The sequence below is a fragment of the Saccopteryx bilineata genome, chromosome 4 (genome assembly GCF_036850765.1).
Source record: "Saccopteryx bilineata isolate mSacBil1 chromosome 4, mSacBil1_pri_phased_curated, whole genome shotgun sequence".
NCBI classification, from domain to species: Eukaryota; Metazoa; Chordata; class Mammalia; order Chiroptera; family Emballonuridae; genus Saccopteryx; species Saccopteryx bilineata.
Window position 1 is genome coordinate 264,537,558 of NC_089493.1, and position 20,699 is coordinate 264,558,256.

A 20,699-nucleotide genomic window follows, 5' to 3' on the forward strand; every position below is an offset into this window, starting at 1 on the left:
AAGCGGACTGGATTAAAACATATATAAATGGAGTCTGACAACTTTAATTGTATATGCTTGTTTTCTGCCCTTGCCTACATCAAGAACGGTAACGCAGATTCATCGTCGTTATGAAATGTCTTCAAATTTCTCATTTAACTGTGAAGAAGACTATGGAAAATATGTATTTCCGATAAAATTAAAACTTAAAGGAGTTTGAGTATTTATTGACTAAAATAGATTACTCCAAAGTGTCTATTGTGTAAATTAGATTCCTGAATGTAATGAACATAGCCAAGTGGCATTTTTGATAAATTGGTCTACCCTGTTTTAGTAAAAATAGCTCCCTTTTACCATAATTTAATTCTTGTGCTTATTGTAAAACCCGTTGTGGAGTTTTAAGAGACAAACCTTAATTTTCTATTTTTCTTGTCTTCCTGAATGTGACATTCTTTTTTAAGCATCCTGGCAAAACTGCCTGGGAAATGCATTTGATTTCTAGAGAGTTATTAGATCTTATGAACTCTTTGACAATCCTCCCCCACCCCCAGTGATTAGTGTTCAGGATATCATGAGGACATTTAACTGTGTAACTCTAGGATTGGATTGAAAGTTTCCCTGTCAGTTTATATGAATGAAGGAGTAGATGTTGATCGAATTTTTAAAAGCATCATTTTCTTTCCTAAGCACCCATAGATATGATTTGGCCTTAAATGATTTCCTATTGCCGCTTCATCGCATGTTTGAAAACTTCAGTTGACTATGGACTGCCAAAGTTCAAAGTATATAAGACTAAACTGGTTCTTTCTCTGGGCCCTGAAGAGGCCTTTTGAGTTGATATCTAGTTTAGTGTAATCTCGATTCCCACAGACAGTAAGTGACCCAATGAGACTGCAGTTTGAGAAGACAGAATTCATTAGTTTCAGATTCTTTTCATCTTTCCAGAACCTCTTCCACTGAGATCAGGTTGCTTGCAGAGCCCAGTGTGGGTTGTGGTATTGATACCTGAGGGTGAAGAGACTAGTCTCAACTAGACCCAGATCCAGGTTAGAGACTTCAGTGGGTCCCTGCAAGATAAAGCAGTTGTGCACCTCTCCCATACCAGTGAGCCAAGGATTGTGCCCTTGTCCCTCTGCTTGGTCTGTTTTGAAGCTGCCATGGGATGCAGAGTGAGTGCCCAGAAAGAATTTATGAAGACTGAGCTCTATTTCATTTCATTTTTAGTCTCAAAGGCTTGTGGTATGGAAGTTTCAGTGCTCTGGTGTTGCTAAGACTAGTTGGACAAGTTTTTACCCTATCCCACACTTGTAAAAACCAGGCTTTTTTTCTTTTTTTTTTTTAAATGAGGAAAACACCATTGTATAAATTTGCCTTTAAATACACGTTTGAAAAGAGGACAACTTTCTAAAACAAGCTCATGTAACTCTGTATGTTAAAGCTTTTTGGGATGGGCCTGCCAGTGACTTGCTTTCCTTTGGGGCATTACTCTTATATGGTGACTAGTGTTTTCCTTTAAGGAGCCTCTTGTAAAAGTAAACTTTAAACATTTTTCTCTTTTCAAAACAAGAAAGCAATTTCAGTTTTACTGAAAGTCTATTTTCTGGTTGCTTTTATTTTGTTTTCAACTGTTAAGGAAATGTGTAGGAAACTTCATCCAGGACTGGTCTCATAAGAAGTCTATTATTTTGATTGAAATATGTATATCATGAGTATTCTTTATGAAATGAGTAAACAAATCAAGGGTTTCTATGTGACTGCTTATTTTCTTGGTTCTTTTAATATCGGTGTTTTTGAGGTTGGGTATGAAGAGATGTCATTATCAATTGACTAAAGTTTTTATTTTTCCTGTGTGAAATTATGTAGGTTGTTTGTTTGGTCTTGGTGCAAATCAGTGAGAGGATGAGGTTATGCAACAACTACTGATACCATTGGGTTCACAGAGACCTCCTTTGCCTGCTTCCCCAATTTTACCTATCTCCTACAAGTAGTTAGCTACATGAGAAAGTTGGAAAGGGAAAGGAGACAGATTGCCAATTCCCTCAGGAATTAATTCTTCTAATCCACTGAGCTAACCTTAAAAATGCTGTCTGGTGAGCTGATTGAGCCCAAGACCTTTAATGGCTGTTGAAAAAAGTCCCCCTGTTGTGTACAATTAAAACAAACCCACCAGGGTTTGTGAGAGCTGTGCAGAAACAATAGTCTGTGTTTCCGTGCCCCCCCCCCATCCCCAGGGTCTACCTGTAGCAGTCAATAGTCAAAACTGCTCCTTAAGGTTGTGCTCACAGTCTATGTCTTAGAAGAGGAAACAGGTCTTAATACAAAAAAAACAGGCTTGAAGTAGAAAAAGCCATAGTTGTTTCAGCTCATTTATAAAGCCCAAGGAACATCTGCAGTGAAATGAAGGAAGGACAGATATGTCAGAGGAAAACTTGTCCTTTTTTAAAAAGAGAAATTAAAAAAAATAGAGGCGTTCAACATGTGAAAAATCCTACAGAGCTCGGCCAAATTTCTACTTGTGCTTCCATTATGTAGCTCACAGATTTGGCCTTGTGTAAATCTCACCTATTTAAAAGACAAGTATATCTGATGGACTGTAACACAGATGCTGCCTAAAAGTTTCTCTACAAGTTATTCTAACATTTAGGATCATAAATAATTTTAAAGGTTATTTTAAAACCTATTTAAAATTACTTAATGTATAACTTAAAAATATATAGTTGCTTTCCCTACTAAAGATCTGATTTTTACAAGTAAAATAGACCTTCATATATCTTGTCCCGTTGTTTTGTCTGAAGCTCTGCATTATGGCTACAGGGAGATAGTTTTGGTTTCAACTGAAATTCCCTTGCCTCTGATTGTTTAAACCAGACCCTTAATCTTATTTTAACATACTTAAAATGTTCAAAAAACCCGGAAGAATTGTTTTGTATAAGTAGCAAGTGAATGTAGTTTAAACACTCAAGCAATTCTGCTATCTAATTGGAAACAGGTGGAATTCTTGGAATCCTGTGTTTAAATCTTATAGCAAAGCATAGAGACACTTTTTACTTAAGGCCATTCGTTTTGTTGAAGCTATTTGAAGAGGGGCCCCATGACCTCTCATTGTGTGCACTACCGTTTACGTGGACGTTCCAGTCATGCTGGGCATTTTAGGAACTGGATGCCTGGACACCTGAGATAACTGAGTGTGCAGATCCCGGAGCAAAAAGGAACTTGAATAGCATAATTAGACAAGGGATTTAATATCTGTATTAATGTAACTTTTATAGCAAAAAGGTTGTGAATTCATTTTGTGATTTCTAATTTAATAAACATTTATTGTCATGAGTATTTGAGTACATTTATTATACCCTGATAATGATTTAGAATTCAGAGAGAAACTACTTTCCCTAAAAGCTCTACATTTAGAGATTTAAATGTAAATAGCAACCTCTCCATCCTCCCACTGCCTAAAATAATGGTTCGGGGACTATTTCAATAACAGTGGTGGGGCATTCTGAATGGTCTTTTTTCCTATTCTAGTTTTCAAAGCCAGCTAATAGTCCTATGTTTGTCTTATGTTTAAGAACCAAGGTTTGTTTGGGTATTGATTTTATTCATTCACTCATTCATTCATTCAATTTTAGAGAAAGAGGAGGGAGGTAGGGAGAGAGAAGGGGGAGGAGCAGGAAGTATTAACTCTCATATGTGTCTTGACCAGGCAAGCCCAAGGTTTTGAACCCGCGACCTCAGTCTTCCAGGTTGACGCTTTATCCACTGTGCCACCACAGGTCAGGCAGGGTATTGATTTCATTGAAGAGGATGACTAAGATTTGTATTGAGCTCATGGTCCTGTCACATTTTTGTGTTTGCTGAGCTGTAATCAGTCCTGCTTTTCAGCTGGCTTCTGAGAAAGCTGATAGAGTAGAGTAGTATTTGGCTGGGCAGGAGGTGTCCTTGCAGGAACTTACCTGGGATGGGGACCGAAGTTCCCAGTGGCATTGCCCTTATTTGTGTCATGCCTGAAGCAGCTTTGAAGCACCTGGGCTAATGTGCCTGGGCTGTGACTTAAAGATTTTTAAAAGTGGGTATGCTATCTCATTCACATAATATGACACAGTTAAAAAACAATGAGGGTGAACAACTCTTTCTGAAAGACGTGTAATTTGTTGCAAATCCCATCAAGAATCTTTCCTTTGAAAAGTAAACAACTCTATAATAAAAATAATTTTAATTCATGCCGTAATTAAATTCCAGTAGGATGATGTTAGTGCACAAAATAAATGTTGTTAGTTTCTTCACTTGAATCTGATGGCTTTCTTTACTGCAGGAAGCCCAGAGCAGAATTTTTGTGTTTACTAGAGCCTTGTGCCATGGGCAGCCTGGGAACTTCCTCAAGGGTGATTGGTGTGGATTCTTATTCAGAGGAGCGCCCTATTCTCAGAAACACCGTCAGACAGGTGACTGGAAAGGAATGAGGTTGGGAGTGTTCATTCCTCCCAAGAATTTACTTGACTCCTAGAAGCAACTGGAAAAATAGCCAGGTAGGAGATTCATATGAAATTGACTAGATTCTTCAACAGAGTGGCTCCACACTTTTATAAAACACAGGAGGCCAGGATAGGCCTCCTGGGTCTTGTCCATGACCTGGCAGGTTCAGTCAGCTGACAGTTGAAATCCTGGATGCTTTTGACTCAGAATTATGAAGTTAATGTCCGAGGAAATTAGCAGTGCTTACTCTGAAGCTTGTTCTTTCTTAGCGTTATCCTGAGTATGTCATCATGGGGCCTGTTTTCTTAAAGACATTTTTCTGTTTGTGTTTATTCAATAAGTAAAAGCAGTTAACGTTTTGTTGTTATATATGGTTGTGAGGTGTTTCGAGTTTGGTTAAGGGAAAAACAAATTGACGAACTACCTCTTAAGTGAATATTGTGAAATTGTGAGAAATAGAATGCTATTCTAACTGTCATTAAAATTTTATTTGAATGTTGACAGCTTTTTTCTAAATGTAAGATGTTCAGATCCTGTCCACCCAGCTATAAAAAAGAAGAAAAAAAAAAAACTAACTCAAAAGCTTCCCAATTTCCTCCTAAATGCAAGACAAGCTTTCTTTCATTGGGTCTTTCCCTCTAATTGTTAATATTTTATTTTCTAACACAGTTTTATGTGTTAAACACTGAAGAGAATGTGAACTCTATAGAAAAGAAACCTTGGTTCAATTGTTGTTTTGGACTTGTAAGGGTCTTTGTTTCATTGCCACTTTCCTTCCTGTTTTTAGGGAAGAAATTGCTAGTTAGATCAAAATAATTTGCTTAAGGCTAATAAATGACCCCGAAGGTAAGTCCTGGTCCTAGAGAGCCTGAGGCTGCAAATGTAAGCGAGGCTGGTGGCCTGCTGGTGAAGGAGGGGCTCTGGGACAGCTCGCTCTCAGCCGACTGCTGCCAGCCCCAAGTGCCGCTGCTGTCACTGCCTGCCATTCTTGCCCCTCTTCTGAGCTCCTATCCTGCCCAGCCTGTCGCCTCCTTTGTTGTGACATCTTTTTAAAAAAGTATTTGTGGAACTCCATTATCTTGAGATTCTTGGAAGAAAGATACTATGTAAATTAAAATTAAAAATAAAATTCTTGCTGGAGGGAACTGTACATTTAGCTTTTGATTAGGTTTGGAAAATACTTTTTTTTCATTCTCTGAAAATAGGAACATTCTGTTGCTCCTATCACCATTTTTGCTTCATTTTGAAAGGTGTGGCAGATATGGTGAAACTGTCCTTTATTTTCTGTTTTTCACCATGGTAGCTGACCTAGAACTTGAACCCATGCAGATTTATGTACAGCAAATTATTTCTGTTTCACATTGTTCTGCTGTATTCTCACCAAGCATGTAGATAGCAATGCCCATAGAACATAAACCTTTTAAAGGGAAAAGATTTTGAGTCAGCAACATAACAAATTACAACAAAAATTATAAGTAGACTTGCAAATCAAATTCCATCTTCCTCTCCTGTTTACACAGCAAAAATCGTACAAGTTGTACAATTTTAAAACAAAACTCATTATAGGAGCATCCATGTGAACATATATAGAAACATTTATTTACCAGAATTGCTTCATTTTAGCTGTACCCCAACTCCTTGCTTACATAATGCCATGTGCTATCACATCACTCAGCCAAGTAAGAGACAAACAAGGTCAGGTTTGGAGGCATGAGTGGGACCTAGGAGCCAGACAGGAAGCTCAGGCTATTGCAAGGTGCCTGTCCAGGTGACTTGGTCCACCACCGGCCTAGTCACAGGCAAGCACTGAGGACCAGTGTGATGGCCATTGCCTTGGAGAGCAGTCAGGAAGTACCCATCTGGAGCTGGCCATCCCGAAGAGAATGCTGTCATCACTCTTCTCTTCCACCCACTCCTCAGCCTGGTAGTCCAACTTGTCAGCATTGGCATGGGGTTGGAAGAGGAACGATATTGCCAGTTATGGCTGAATGTCATTGTCAGGGGAATATGAAGTGGTTTGCTATTGTTGGTACAGTATATGATTATGCTGCCATTTAAAAATGAACTGATACTTTAATCTTTTATGTGTGTATGCAGTTAGTATTGGGGCTGCTTGTTGTATTGAGAGCCAAATCTTTCTAACACAAGAGCTGTGTAGCCTTTACTTGTTTCAGAGTTGTCTGTTTGATACAGGTTGCAATCCATTATAGATGTGGCTGCCAGATTAATCTTCCCAAACCAATGATTTCATCATGTAATTCCTTCCCTTAAACACCCACAAAGGCTCAGTTTAGCACAGAATGGAGACCACATTCCTCAGGCCAGCAGACAGAGTTGCTGATGGCTGTCTGTACCTTACCTAAACCTTGTCCCACTCGGAAGGATCCCAGATTCGTCATTCTCCCTGTGCACACCTGAGTATCTAACCTTATTTCACACACTCCTTTCCTTTGTTTTAAACCAATGCTGCCAGAAAGCCCCCATGTGCCAGGCACTGTGCTGCAGGGGAGGATGGCAGCCTTCAGTGGGCAGAGGTGGATGGGGCAGCTGAGATTCAGTTATGACAGAGCTCTATGCTTGAAGCTGTGTGCCTGAGACGTTGGAGGGCTGCAGAGGAAGGGTGTCAAAATAAGGGGTATAGGGTTGGGGTTAGGAGTGGTGAGCCAAGAAAGTTCCCAGAGGGGATGGAAAGCTTGAGCTGATTTCTGTGCACCTGGGGAAGTATGGTAATAAGGGTCTTCTAGCAGAACAGGGGTGGCGGTGGTCTCTGAGACCTCCCCTCTGAGGCCCGGGTTCCCTCTTGGGTATTTCTGACCACTTGTACCCACCATACCTTCCAGCTGTCCTTAGCACTAGTGCTTCTGCTGTCCACCTTATGTTGTTATGTATCTTCTGTTTTATCCTATTCTGGGCACCCAAAAAGTCCTGCTGCATGAGAACTGTGGGCCTCATTTAAGGGAATAGTCCCATGTGTTCTGATTTAGGACTCATTCAGCAAGTTAACTAAAGAATGCAAATAGGATTCTTTTTAGGATTGTCAGAGGCAGGTAGGTTATATTAAAATGGCTGTGTTTTGACAGCTACTGATAGGTACACATTGATAGAACATGGATTTCTTTTTGATTCCCATTTGTTAAATTCCTTCTTTGCAAGGTGACATATACGTTAGTTAAACTATACATAATTGTATTCATGGCTCATAAAACATAAAAAATTACATTTTAAAAACCAGAATTGGGCCTGACCAGGTCGTGGCGCAGTGGATAGAGCGTTGGACTGGGATGTGGAGGACCCAGGTTTGAGACCCCGAGGTCACCAGCTTGAGCCCAAGGTCACTGGCTCGAGCAAGGGGTCACTCACTCGGTCTGCTGTAGCCCCCCTGGTCAAGGCACATACGAGAAATCAATCAATGAACAACTAAGGAACCACAACAAAGAATTGATGTTTCTCATCTCTTTCCTTTTCCTGTCTGTCTGTCCCTATCTGTCCCTCTCTCTGCCTCTGCCTCTGCTACAAAACAAACAAACAAAAACTAGAATTGGGTAGAACAGTTCTTTATCCTTTGACTCTGCTCTCAGCCCAAATGGGAGGAAACTTCTCCATAAAAACGGGGAAAGTGTGCATTGGAATGGTCAGAACCACACGATGCAATGAAAGCGAGTGGGAAGAGACAAGAAGTTCTGAGAGTTAGCACTAGAGAAATGTCTCGTTTGTGCTCAGCCCCAGAAGCTGCCTGTGGGTCTGGCATGTGTCTGGGCAGCAGCTCTGGGCCAGCCCCATTTCAGAGCAGTGGCCTTTATAGCCTGCATGCTTTCTCTGCTTCTTCATTTACAAAGAAAGTACCTAGGATATTTTTGTAAGGGGTGACGTCACTGTCTGGCTGCACGATCATTTGCATGGATTTGGGGAAGTAAGGGCTGCTGGGACTTCACTAAGGGAGGGGGGCTGAGAGGAGCCATAGACCTTATGTCGAGCATGGGTGGGGGTGGAGCTGACATCCACAGCGACAGGAAGGAGGAAGAGGAGCCACCTCAGGTCAAGGGAGGGAGAGGGTGTGATCCTGGTGGGATATGTGGGATTTTGGGGGGTTGCTGGGCATTCAGGGGTTGAGCCCTGGGGAGAGGAGAGGTGCAGCTCAGTAGAGGGTTGGTATTGAAGTCTAGAGTCTCCCCGACCCTGAGACTTCTGAGTCAGCTCATAGATAGAGCTCCAAAGAGACGGATCATCTGACAGATTACCCTCTTCAGGCCATGAATATTCCTGTTAGCAAACTGATAGTGGAGGTACAGTTTTGATGTCAGGCTGATAGGAACCCTCTTTATTGTATCACCTGCTATCCTCCATGCCCCATCTGTACCTACAGCAAGTTTGTTAGAAGAATTTTTGGGAAATGGTAGGCAGGAGAGAGGCCTGATTGTGGGACCTGAGCCGGGGGAGGAAGGGAGCAAGCTGGCAGAGGAATAGTCTTCACTGTCTAGCTGACAGTTCTGCTGTGAGCCCCAGACTGGGAAAGCATGGACTGAGTTTCAGCTGGGACATTTTTCTGAGCCACTGGTCATGCTGTTGGTGCTAGGGAGCAATTTATCTTTAAGCATGGTGATGGCCAAGACAAAATCTCCACTCTCTTGGCACCTGGGAGTAGTTGAGTTAGTCACTGCAGTGATACATTCAAACTCATGCACATCCCCTGGAAGCACCAACTGCACAGGGTTTTGTTCTCCATTACACATGAAGGCTGAGTTGGGAGAGTTCAGTAGCCAGCCGACTGGCTTTAAGAAGGGTCTGCGAGTGGGCATCTGTCCGGAGAGAAGAGACCTGGTCAGATGACACTCTTTGGATCTTAGTTTATGTTCCTCAAGGATGTCTCGTGGGAAAACTGAACTTTAAAGATTCAGATGACGTTTTTGCATGCCTGATTTTCTGTGATGCTGCAAATTGTTTTGTAATAAAGTTACAAACTTTAAAAAAGAAAGTATGTAAAAAGGCGAGCAGGTCTTGGAAGTAATGCACATTTAAGTGAAGTTGTTTGCAGTTTTGTTTGCTTTTGGAGCAAATACAGGGTCCCAGTGCCTGTGGCCTGGGAACAGGCAGAGCTGGACCTCTGTACAAAACCCCTTGAGTCATTTCTGGTTCTAAAGGCCTGAAAAATAACTGCTTTTTAAATTGAAGAGATAGCTCAGCTTCAGATTTGAGTATAGGAAGGTCCTTCTGAAATATTCTTTTGAAAGGGTGATCAGAATGTGGCGGGAAGGATGGTAAAAATATGGATTGGGAGAGTGTGGGAGAGGGGCTGGGCTAGGAGGGAAGATGCTAGACTGAGTGCTTGGGGGTGATGGCAAGGGGGGTGCTCTGGTCCTGGTGTTTCTGGGACTGCAGCTGAGGGCGAAGTGGCTGTGGCAGAGATGGGGCTGGGAGGGTAGCATTTAGACAGGCCACCTGTGGGTGGAGGGTCAGTGGAGGAAACAGGCTGGGGAAAGCTGCTGTGGAAGGGGCAGGGAGCAGTGCTCTGAGTAAGTGGTCTTCAGGGTCCAGTTGACTGAGCATCCAACAGGGCACTGTCACTTGGTGCTGGCCCTTCCAGAGGCGGCCCGTGCACATGGCCTCCTGGCTGGGCCCCACAGGTTTATTAGAAGCACGTGGGGTGACTGCCTTATTGGGCAAGTGACTCAGATATGCATGGAGTCAACCTTGGGTTTCTTTCTTCATCCCTATTTGCTTGTTGTTAGTAATCCTTTGTAATTACCCAGTTTCATGATATAATTTTAATGGACTTAAACTCGAACACTTCAAAATTATATAATTAATTACATTGGACTTCAATTACAACTAATTGTAGTGTGATACATGGTGGCAAGTTCAGGTGCCTTCTGGTGGGGGGTTCAGGGCCGCCAGTTTTTGTTCAGCATCTCAGCAACTACACCCTGGGGTCATGCCGGCTGTCTTCTGGGTTACCCAGGAAGTGCCTTCTCCTGCCTCACCAGGAGCAGCTCCTTGGGACATGCCAAAGTGTGAGACAAGTGGGAAGTGCAGGGAGGGAGGGCAGGAGGTGATAGTGTGCATTTGGGAAGGGTTATTTTAGGATGCAAAGGCTGGAACTTGTTTGCAGGTTGGATAGAAGGGCTCATTCTAGGAAAGTGAGTTTGGGGTGGCCAGAGGGAAGCTGAGGGCATAATGTGTGATTTTCTTCTATTTTCTCTGGGATGTGGAAGGGAGATTCCCTTCAATTGAAAGTGAAGGCTTCAGGAACGGGAAAGAGTGTTTATGGAGAAAGGAAAAAGTGCAAAAATCACCTTGGGGTGAAAGTGGAAGGTGAAAGGCAGCTTTAAACATGATACTGTGTGGTATTAATTCCAGGAGGTCGGGGTGCAGGGCTTCTGGGACCCATAAACTGAGCCCCAAGCCAGAGCTTTATGTTTCTGGGTTTCCTCTTTGCAAATAATGGTGGTTTTATTTTGTGTTAGGAGGAGTTTTGCTCAGAAATCTTCACCCCAATTGACCATTGCCTTGAAAGCTGGACACTCTCAGCTCCCTTGATGGGGGGACACGCAGCCTATCTCAGAATGGGGTGCAGTGTTCTCAGTAGGTTCTAGTGGTCAGGGCCTCCTGTCCTGCCCCTGCATAGCCACTTGCCCTTCCTTTAATAAGGAAGACAGACACACCTGCCATTTAGCAGTTCCAGGGAAGCTTCTTGGAATGGACTTTAAACAATGGTGCCTGCATGTGACATTCAGTGGCCAATGCCCTGTTACTGTGAATACTTGTTATTTATTTGAGAGGCCCAGGGCATCTTTTCACAAGCTGATCCTTATATCCCAAACCAGAGAGTTTTTCTTAATGCTCTATGCATTTTCCCTGGTGTTTCCCTATTGAATGCGCAGAGCAAACTGCCCTGGCAAAGCAACCCCAGCTTTTGAAGCACAAGCTGAGGCAGGTGTTTGGGTTAAGGTCATGAGGAGGCAGACGAGGCTTATTGATTCTCTATTTTTCAAGGGAGAGTGGGACTTAAAAACTGAGTGTACAGCTAGTTTTAAATTTGGGGAGGGGAGCAACCGGCCAGGGCCACAAGTAATGTTTTTGAGATGCAATGGTCTGGGGTGAATGCAGATTTAAGAGTGTGAGAAGAACATTTATGCTGTACGCTCTCTTTTCTAATAGCAAGCAGAATTCCATTTGCTGAGCCAGATGTCCCTCAATACTTTAGATCTAGCCAATAAAGCACTAAGCAATTAGAATGGTTAATATTCACTTAAGTATAATTAGAAGCTGGTGTAAATTGTGAATGAAATTGACAGGTTCCATAAGTTACAGCAAATACCAAATCGTATTCAGTTGCATATATGTATCTGTGTGGGTCTGTCATTTCAGACAGGCGTTATCATCTTACCTCCTTAGTGGGACAGAAGTGAGAGGCTGTTATCAACTTAGTTCACTATAATTTTGAAAGTTTAAGAACATCTTACCAGTTGTCTTACTGTGTTAAAGATTTAAGTCCTAAAGTCAAATTGTAAGTTTTTAATGCTCTCATTTATACCTATGGCCAGGAAAAACCAAATCTCTATTTTCTGCTTGCCTTCAATGTGTGATTATGTGTTTGGTGTATATGTGTGTGTATGTGTGTGTGTGTGTGTGTGTGCATGCACACACGTGTCTCACCCTACATTGAGTTGCATTAATCACTCTGTTTACAGCACATCATAATTCATCTTACTAAATTTTTTCTCTCCTTTATACTTATTCTCATTTCTAGTCCCCTTCTCTCCTCACTCTAATGTATTTAATGTGCTTTTATATGGATGTATTCTTACAGAATATGTGGCCTCTTTTGTATGAGTAAGTACTTTTAATTCAGAAGTATGGCATTGTGCTATAAATCTCTCTTTCTTCCTTTTCACTCATCACTGTTTTGAGATCTGTTCATATTACTCCCTATAAATTTCGTTCATCATTCATGATTGCTGCATTGGATTCCATCTTAAGGATCCACTTATCTTAGTCAGCTCAGGCTGCTGTAACAAATACCACAGACTGGGTGGCTTAAACAACAGACATTTATTGCTCCTAGTTCTGGAGTCTGGAAAGTCCAAGATCAAGCTGCTTGCAAACTCTGTTCCTGGTGAGGACCTTTTTCCTGATTTGTCTTCTTGCTGTATCCTCACATGATGGAGGGTATGGAGAGGAGTGTAGGAGCTCCCTAGCATCTCTTCTTATAAGAGCACTAACCTCATCAGGGGACCCCACTCTCATGACCTAATCTAAACCTTAATACCTCCTAAAAGCCCCACCGCCAAATACCATCACGTTGAGGGCTAGGGCTTCAGCATATGAATTTAAGGGGACACAGTTCAGTTCATAGCATTATCATAGCTCTCTTGTCCACTTCCCTGGGAATAGCCCCCCTCAGTGGTCTCTTAACACCCCAATGCCTCCACCATCTTCACTTCTCTTGACTGATATCCAGGACTGGATTGTTGAGTTCTAGGTTGAATTTGTTCTTTTATTGTAATTTAAAAAAAATTTATTTATTTTTTTTTACATGAGAGGAGGGGAGATAGCGAGACAGACTCCTACATGGGCCCCGACCAGGATCCACCAGTCCCCCTACCCATCTTGGGCTGATGCTTGGATCAACCAAGCTATTTTTAGCACCATGAGGCTGACATGCTCAGACCAATGGAGTCACAGAGCACAGGCTGGGAGATGTTTCCCAGTTCACTTTTCCTTGTTATTGGTCTATCCAAGTTTTCTGTTCTTAGCCACTTTTGGCATTTTATAATTTTCTACCCGTTTTATCTAGGTTTTGAAACTTGCATGACTTCATATTTTCATTATTTTTGTAAGTCTGTTTTTAGCTCTAGATACTTCTCATTTTCTTTCTATATTCTGCATTTTTTAATATGTCTAAAGCTTTATTTTAAGTCTCACGAAGAGTTTTGTTCATCTTATTAATCCTAAAAAAAAGCTTTTACTGTTTTTAATCTATTTACTTTTTTTTTCTTTTCTGTGGCTGAATTTCCCCCTTTATTTCATTGTCTTTTTGAGGTCATGCTCTTTTCCTAGCCTTTTAATTTGACTTCTGCCTCACTTTTGGAGCTATGTATTCAAAGCCGTGATATTTTTTTTAAGTATTATTTTAGTTGTGTTCCATAAATTTTGACATGTGGTGCTTTCATTTTTATTCAGCTTGTAATTTTGTATTCACTTTGTAATTTCGTATTCATTTTGTAATTTCCCGTATTATTTCCTCTTTAACCCAAGAGTTATTTAATAGTATATATATCTTAGAGTTTTGACATTTTTATTTAATGACTTTTCTTATGTTATTGATTTCAGTTTTTATTACATATGGGCAGAGACCAGAGGTAACATGCTGCCTGTTTGGAATATATGAGACTTTTTGGTGCATTGCACATGGTGGAGTTTTGAAAATGTTCTCAGAAAGAATGTGCTAAAAAGAATGTGTTACTGGAGCATAAATTTTTCTCTATATGTATTATTTTGAGCTTATTCATGTTACATAATTTTTTTTGTCTTTGCTAATTTTCTTCCTGTAGTTTTAACAGTCATTACATGATGTTAAGGCTATGTTATTAGATGAATATGTGATCATTATCTTTTATATCTTCCTGATTTATTGTTCTTTTTTCTGGTGTATGTATATATAGACTCTTTTCTCATCATTTATGGTGTTTTTCCAGCTTAAGTTTTATTTGTTCTGATATTAAAATTACTCTTGTTTTTTGGTTGTTGTTGTTCTGTTTTGTTTTGGCTTCTGTTTGCCGGATACCTTTTTCTTCCTTGATTTCTAATCAATATCCTTTTGCTTTCAGTGTTCTATTTTAATACAGGATGCAGGGTCTTGTTTTTTAAACCCAGATTGATAGTCTGTCTGATTAGTGAATTTAACCTGCACATATTTATGGTAATTATGATTGTATTAGGACTTCTGTAATTTTATTTTTTCTTTTTACTATTACTTTTGGGAGGTTATCTTTTTGTGTGAGGTTTTATTGAGTTGAATTTTCTTTCCTCTGCTGGATTTAAAAATTCTACAATCTATTTTATTCTTCTAGAATTCAGAATCTGGATTATTCCTGAAGTTAGTAAGACCCAGCATATGTTGTTTTTTTCTGTCAGTTTCTAAAGTTTGTCAATATCACTGTCCTATTTCCTGTTTCTACCAGCCCTTTTCTCTTCTGGTTTTTACTGTGTTCAGTTTAAGTTCTTGTTCAGACAGGTCCGTTAACTCTGCTTTCTCTATGCAGGGTTTTGAGCTTAGTTGGTCCTGTATTCTAGTATTTGCTGTCTTTCTGGTTGGTTTTGCCTGTGACTTCTGTAGCCTCCTAGGCCTTAGGCCTCAGCTGATCACTTATTCCTAGGGGGAGAGTTATCAGCCTGGAGGGTTGGCAGAGAGGGGCGGTCTTAGGGTAGAGGACTTGGAGTGTGAGGTGAGGGGTGCAGTGGGCCTCTCAGGAAACCTTCTGGTGCCTTGCTCTCGTCACACCTGTTTTCCCAGGGCTTCCTATTTCTGATGTTATTGCCCTATGGTACAACCCTCATTGCATTTCAGGACCCCCTGGGGTGGGGGGAGTCACCCTAAGATTCTCAGTCTGTTCATCTGGGGTGGGCATAGGTATTTTTTAAAAGCTTCTCATGATGGGAGTGGAGTATGGTATAGATTGGCCATGAACTCGTAATTGTTGAAGCTGGGAGATGGTTCTTAGGGGTTCATGTTATTGTGTGTGTACATCTGTGGTACTGTGTACAGCTAAAATTTTGGTTACCTCTTGGCTAAGAGCCACTGACCCAAACCTGTGATAGGAGGCAGAGTTGGGAGGAAATAGAGGAGGCTCGCTTAGATGGGGCTGGGGCTGGGTGCCCGAACATTTAAATTCTATTTCTGTTGGACAGCGGTGTTCTGATCTAGATCATTGCAACTCAAAGTGGTTCATGTACCAGCAGCATGAACATAACCTGGGAGCTTGTGAGAAATGCAGACACTTGGGCTCCACACCAGACCTACTGAGTCAAACCTGCATTTTCATGAGATCCATAGGTGATTCATGTGCACACTAAAGTCTGAGAAGCACTGGTCTAGATCCTTTGACAAGGGGTGATTGGTTTTATTTAAATCATGTATTAATAGAGAAACTCCTCCCTTATCTTCCAAGTCAAGCTTCGCAGAACATGATTAACAGCCAGTGGGCTGAGCTGCTAGGGAAGGTAGGGCACACATGGTTTGTGTGGTTATTTAAGGGGGATGCCTATGCCTTCTCCCAAGCCTATTTTAAACCTAGCTTTTTTTTTTTTACACAGTTCTAATAGTATTGATTATCTGTTTTTCAAGGTCCTAACACATTAAAACAGCAAATTGGAGGAAAACAAGGCAAGTTCTAGAGGCAGGACTAGCTGTCAGCTTGAGAGCAGAAGACCAGGAAGACAAGAATTGCAGACCGGACTGCTTGTCCATGTTTCTGAGGAGTATAGGGGTTCACTGTAGATTTCAGCATTGACCTTCATTCTGATTAGCCTGAGCCACTAAGAAATGACTAAATGATGTACTGATTATGAACCTACCATAGCCACCCCGGGGGAAGGTAGTATTTTCACCAGTGCCTTAGCAAATGTCAGGGCCAAGACTGAAGACAAACACTTGTTTGGAAAATGAACTTTTGGAAGCCCCTCCTCCACTCATTCTTCTGGATCCATAATATGTTGTCACTTGGAATTGGCAGTTCTCGGTGTGTGAAAACATGGGGTTTTCTAGATGGCCAGCCTTTGGATGTGCTCAGAATCCGTCAGCTGCCGGCTGACTGGCTGAGGGCACTCTGGCCTGGACTGCAGAGGAGCCACCTGACTTAGAATCTTTGCTCTTCCACTTATTAGCTGTGTGACTTTGGGCACTTAACCTGCTCCCTCTGTAATGGTGATAATAAAACTACTTGCTTTATTTATAGGGACTTTACTAAGACTCATCTGAGGACAGTGCCTGATATACTATCTCAAATGTTTTTTAGCCTCAAAATGAAAAAGTCAAGGTAAGTATTGTGGTGTTGGCAGCTCACCAATAGAGACTGCCTTATAGTAAAAGAATAATAGTGGTAGTAACCCAGACTGAGATGTCATATGTCATAGTGTTAGTACTAATCCCTGGGCCGCCGGGTATGTATTGATATGTTGTTTACTACTTTTATTTCTTTTATGCTTTTTTTCTTAAATTCCCCCTTAGATGATTAAAAATAACTGCTTACATGTTAAACCCATCTCAATTTTAAATGTGTATTTTTAAGGCAAAAGCCTGCTTCTGGGTTTAACTTCTACATCAACTGTGCAGTGGGTAAATGAAAAATGTGAGTCATGCAGTACTTGGCACCTTCAGCTTTTAATATTTGGTGGCAAACTCCCGATAGAGAGGAGGAATTTCAAAGTGGAAGTTCTTCCAGATCCAGATTAGTGGAAGGCTTCTTCAAACGAAGCAACTTGATTCTTAACATTGTTTGGGACTAGTAATTGTTTGAATTTTCTCCTCCTGTTTTCTCAGCCTGCTAGGCCTCCATGGAGGCTAGATTTAGTTCAGAATTTACCACTTTTGTGCAGAGTGAACCTCTGCTTATAGAGTATGGTCAACTCGAAGGATAAGAGTGATTTCTGGTTGCTTTTAAAATCACAGCAAATAGAAGAGAAAATGTGTATAGACCAACAGAATACTTTCAAGGCATCTTTCTGCCTGTTTGGAGAGCTTGGGCTTGCTCCCTTTAGTGATTGTTGACAGCCATATAAACAGGACACAGCAATTGTGCCATGTGATTTACATGTCTGAGTTTTGTTTTGTTGGCCAGGATCTTGAAGACTGTTTCCAAAATAGGTGTTTCTTACTTGGCAGCAGGCTTGGGTTCTTATGTTGTCAGCCCTGTCTTTTTCTGAAGAGGAGTTGAGTTGAGTTGGGGGTATGAGAGAGAAGCAGAGTGGCTAATATTAGCATTCCCTCGTTTATCACATAATTTTGAATGGAATGAAACTGTATTGCAAACGTAGGAAATTTCTATAACAAACACTTGGATCTGACTTTTAGATGAAATTTGGAGAACATGGTAAATAGTATAGAATGTGCATCAACGAGTATTTCAGAAGCAAAAGGAGAATGTTCACTGAGAAGTATCTTGGATAACAAGGAAAAAAGCGATTGATGTCTGTCTGCTAAGGCCTTGATGCTTCCATGCAGCGCTGGTGCTTCTGGGTGCTCTGCGGGCCCCAGTGTGCTGGGCCTCGGGGCTTCGCTGGTGGTCTCAGCAGCTGCAGCAGCCTCTGGGAGGCCTGAGGTCAGGAGCCTCTCAGTGTTAGCCACTAAAATGTCCATGGGTGAGAGGCTTGTGAGTTAAACAGTTATAAGGCAGAATAAACACTTTTCCATGTGGGCCTTATAGTAATCACAGTTCGGAATTCTTCAAGAATATTTGAAGAATATTTGGTGGCAAACTTCCGAAAAAGGGGGGAGGGGAGTTGTACATCTTAAATATATTTTATTTTAGAATAAAAATTGGCTAAAGGTAGTGATTGTTTTTGCATGTTTTCATTCAAAAGACTTTATTTTCATTTTTAATCAAAATTATCTAGCCCTGGCCGGTTGGCTCAGTGGTAGAACATCGGCCTGGTGTGCAAGGGGTCCCGGGTTCGATTCCCAGCCAGGGCACACAGGAGAAGCGCCCATCTGCTTCTCCACCCCTCCCCCTCTCCTTCCTCTCTGTCTCTCTCTTCCCCTCCCGCAGCGAGGCTCCATTGGAGCAAGGATGGCCCGGGCGCTGGGGATGGCTCCTTGGCCTCTGCCCCAGGCGCTGGAGTGGCTCTGGTCTCGACAGAGCAACGCCCCGGAGGGGCAGAGCATCGCTCCCTGGTGGGCAGAGCTTCGCCCCTGGTGGGCGTGCCAGGTGGATCCCAGTCGGGCACATGTGGGAGTCTGTCTGACTGTCTCTCCCCGTTTCCAGCTTCGGAAAAATACAAAAAAAAAAAAAATTATCTAAGGTTTAGTGTTAAAGAAACAGCCCCTGCCCATTCTCACTAAGCTCCTGCACCCCAGAGCAGCCTCTGTCTAAGTAGCAGGGTTATGTGCCTTGTTCCTTGGCTTCCCCATGCCCGCAGCACTCACTGATGTGGAACTATGGAACTCACATGGAGAGGGAGGCCTCCTCTGACCAGGGGTCAAACCAGCAACCTCTGCATGTCCAGGCGATGCTCTAGCCAACTGAGCTATTAGCCCAAGCTGGTCCCTCATTTCTCTATCCAGGACTGGCTGCCCCTGATGGGGGCTTCTTCCCACTCCCTGTCCTCCTCCTGCTTTGGGTCCCCCTCTCCTGAATTCTTTGGTTTTGTCTTTCTTGGTTAATCTCTCATTTGGGAAGATCTTTTCCAGTAGTTTACTGATAAAGGTTATCCATATCTGTGGTTCTGATGAGGCCTTCATTCTGGCCTCCCTTGGTCTTTGCGGAGCCTAAATCCCGGACCGGAAAGCAGTGCTCTCGGAATTGGGAAGACATGGCATCTGGGCCTCACCTTGTTGAGGGTGTCATGGTGTCCTGACCTGTACTGTTTCTCTCTAGCACCTTCTAGAGTTGTTGTCTTACTCTTATTCTCAGGTATGAAAATACTTCTCAGTGTGTGTCTTGCTTTCTTGCCTCTGTTTTCTGCCTTCTGGAAGTTGTTACTCAGATGTTGGGTCTCGTGGACACACCTACTGATTTTCTCACCTTTCCTTTTACAAATCTTTGTCTTTTTTTTTTATTAAAGATTATTTATTGATTTTAAGGAGGGAGAGTGAGAGAGAGGGAGGTGGAGGAGGAGTGGGAAGCATCAACTCGTAGTTGCTTCCCATATGTGCCTTGACTGAGCAAGCCTGGGATTTCAAACTGGCGACCTCAGCATTCCAGGTCGATGCTTTATCCACTGCGTCACCACAGGTCAGGCTTGTCTTTGTCTTTTTTGCTGTATTTTCTTTTTGTTTTTGTTTTTGTTTTGTTTTTTTTTGTTTTTTTCATTTTTCTGAAGCTGGAAACAGGGAGAGACAGTCAGACAGACTCCCGCATGCGCCCGACCGGGATCCACCCGGCACGCCCACCAGGGGCGGTGCTCTGCCCCCCAGGGGGCGATGCTCTGCCCATCCTGGGCGTCGCCATATTGCGACCAGAGCCACTCTAGCGCCTGAGGCAGAGGCCACAGAGCCATCCCCAGCGCCCGGGCCATCTCTGCTCCAATGGAGCCTTGGCTGCGGGAGGGGAAGAGAGAGACAGAGAGGAAAGCGCGGCGGAGGGGTGGAGAAGCAAATGGGCGCTTCTCCTGTGTGCCCTGGCCGGGAATCGAACCCGGGTCCTCCGCACGCTAGGCCGACGCTCTACCGCTGAGCCAACCGGCCAGGGCTTTTGCTGTATTTTCCTGGAGAATTTTTCAACCTTCCAATCTTTGCGATATTTTATGTCATTTTAACTTCTGAGTTTAATTTCTTGTTCTCTGAATGTTCCATTCTTATGATCTGTTCTTGTTTTATAGATGCAGTGTCTTTATCTCTGTGCCTACATTTGCCAGGATTTTTGTTTTGTTTTCAGTTTGTTTCCTGCATTGACTTCTCTTGGTTTTTACTTTTCAAAATCTTCAAGAAAGGTATTATTTGCTACATGCAAACAATTGTAACACATTTTGACTACAAAGTATAATAATGTAACTAGTACCTATGAAATCATTCCTCAACCTAAGAACCAGTCCATTACCAATTATTTGCATCAGCCTGAATTTCCCCCATTCCTGGCTGCCCCCAATTTCCTGCCTCCCTATTTAGGATAGATAACCACTGTCCTAAGTTTTGTATTTATTGTGTCATACATAGCATTAAGATAATGTTTGTTCTTTTTATCACAGTTATATACAGTGTGGGGCAAAAGTAGGTGTATAGTTGTTCATATGGAAAATCATATAATAATAAATAATAATACAAGACTAAACTAAACTGTACACCTGCTTTTGCCCTACCTGTATATGCTTAAATGTTATATTATTTATTCTTGCTTGGTTTTGATCTCTATAAAAATGGTATTACTCTACATATAGGCTTTCAGAACTTGCTTTTTTGATTTATGTTACGGGGATTCGTCTCTGATGTAGTAAACCTGACCTCTATTTTCTCTGATGTTGAGGCCCAATTTTGTGATCAATTTTATTTATCCCTCTTGTTGATTTGTCTCTGTTGTTTTTTTCTCTTTTGTTTTAGT

General features: G+C 42.0%; 1 protein-coding gene across 5 annotated transcripts in view; it reads left to right on the top strand.

Annotated features, from left to right (window-relative positions):
• Positions 1-20,699, top strand: part of CUX1 (cut like homeobox 1) — a 373,287-nt gene that overhangs the window by 2,213 nt on the left and 350,375 nt on the right. The window lies entirely within an intron of this gene.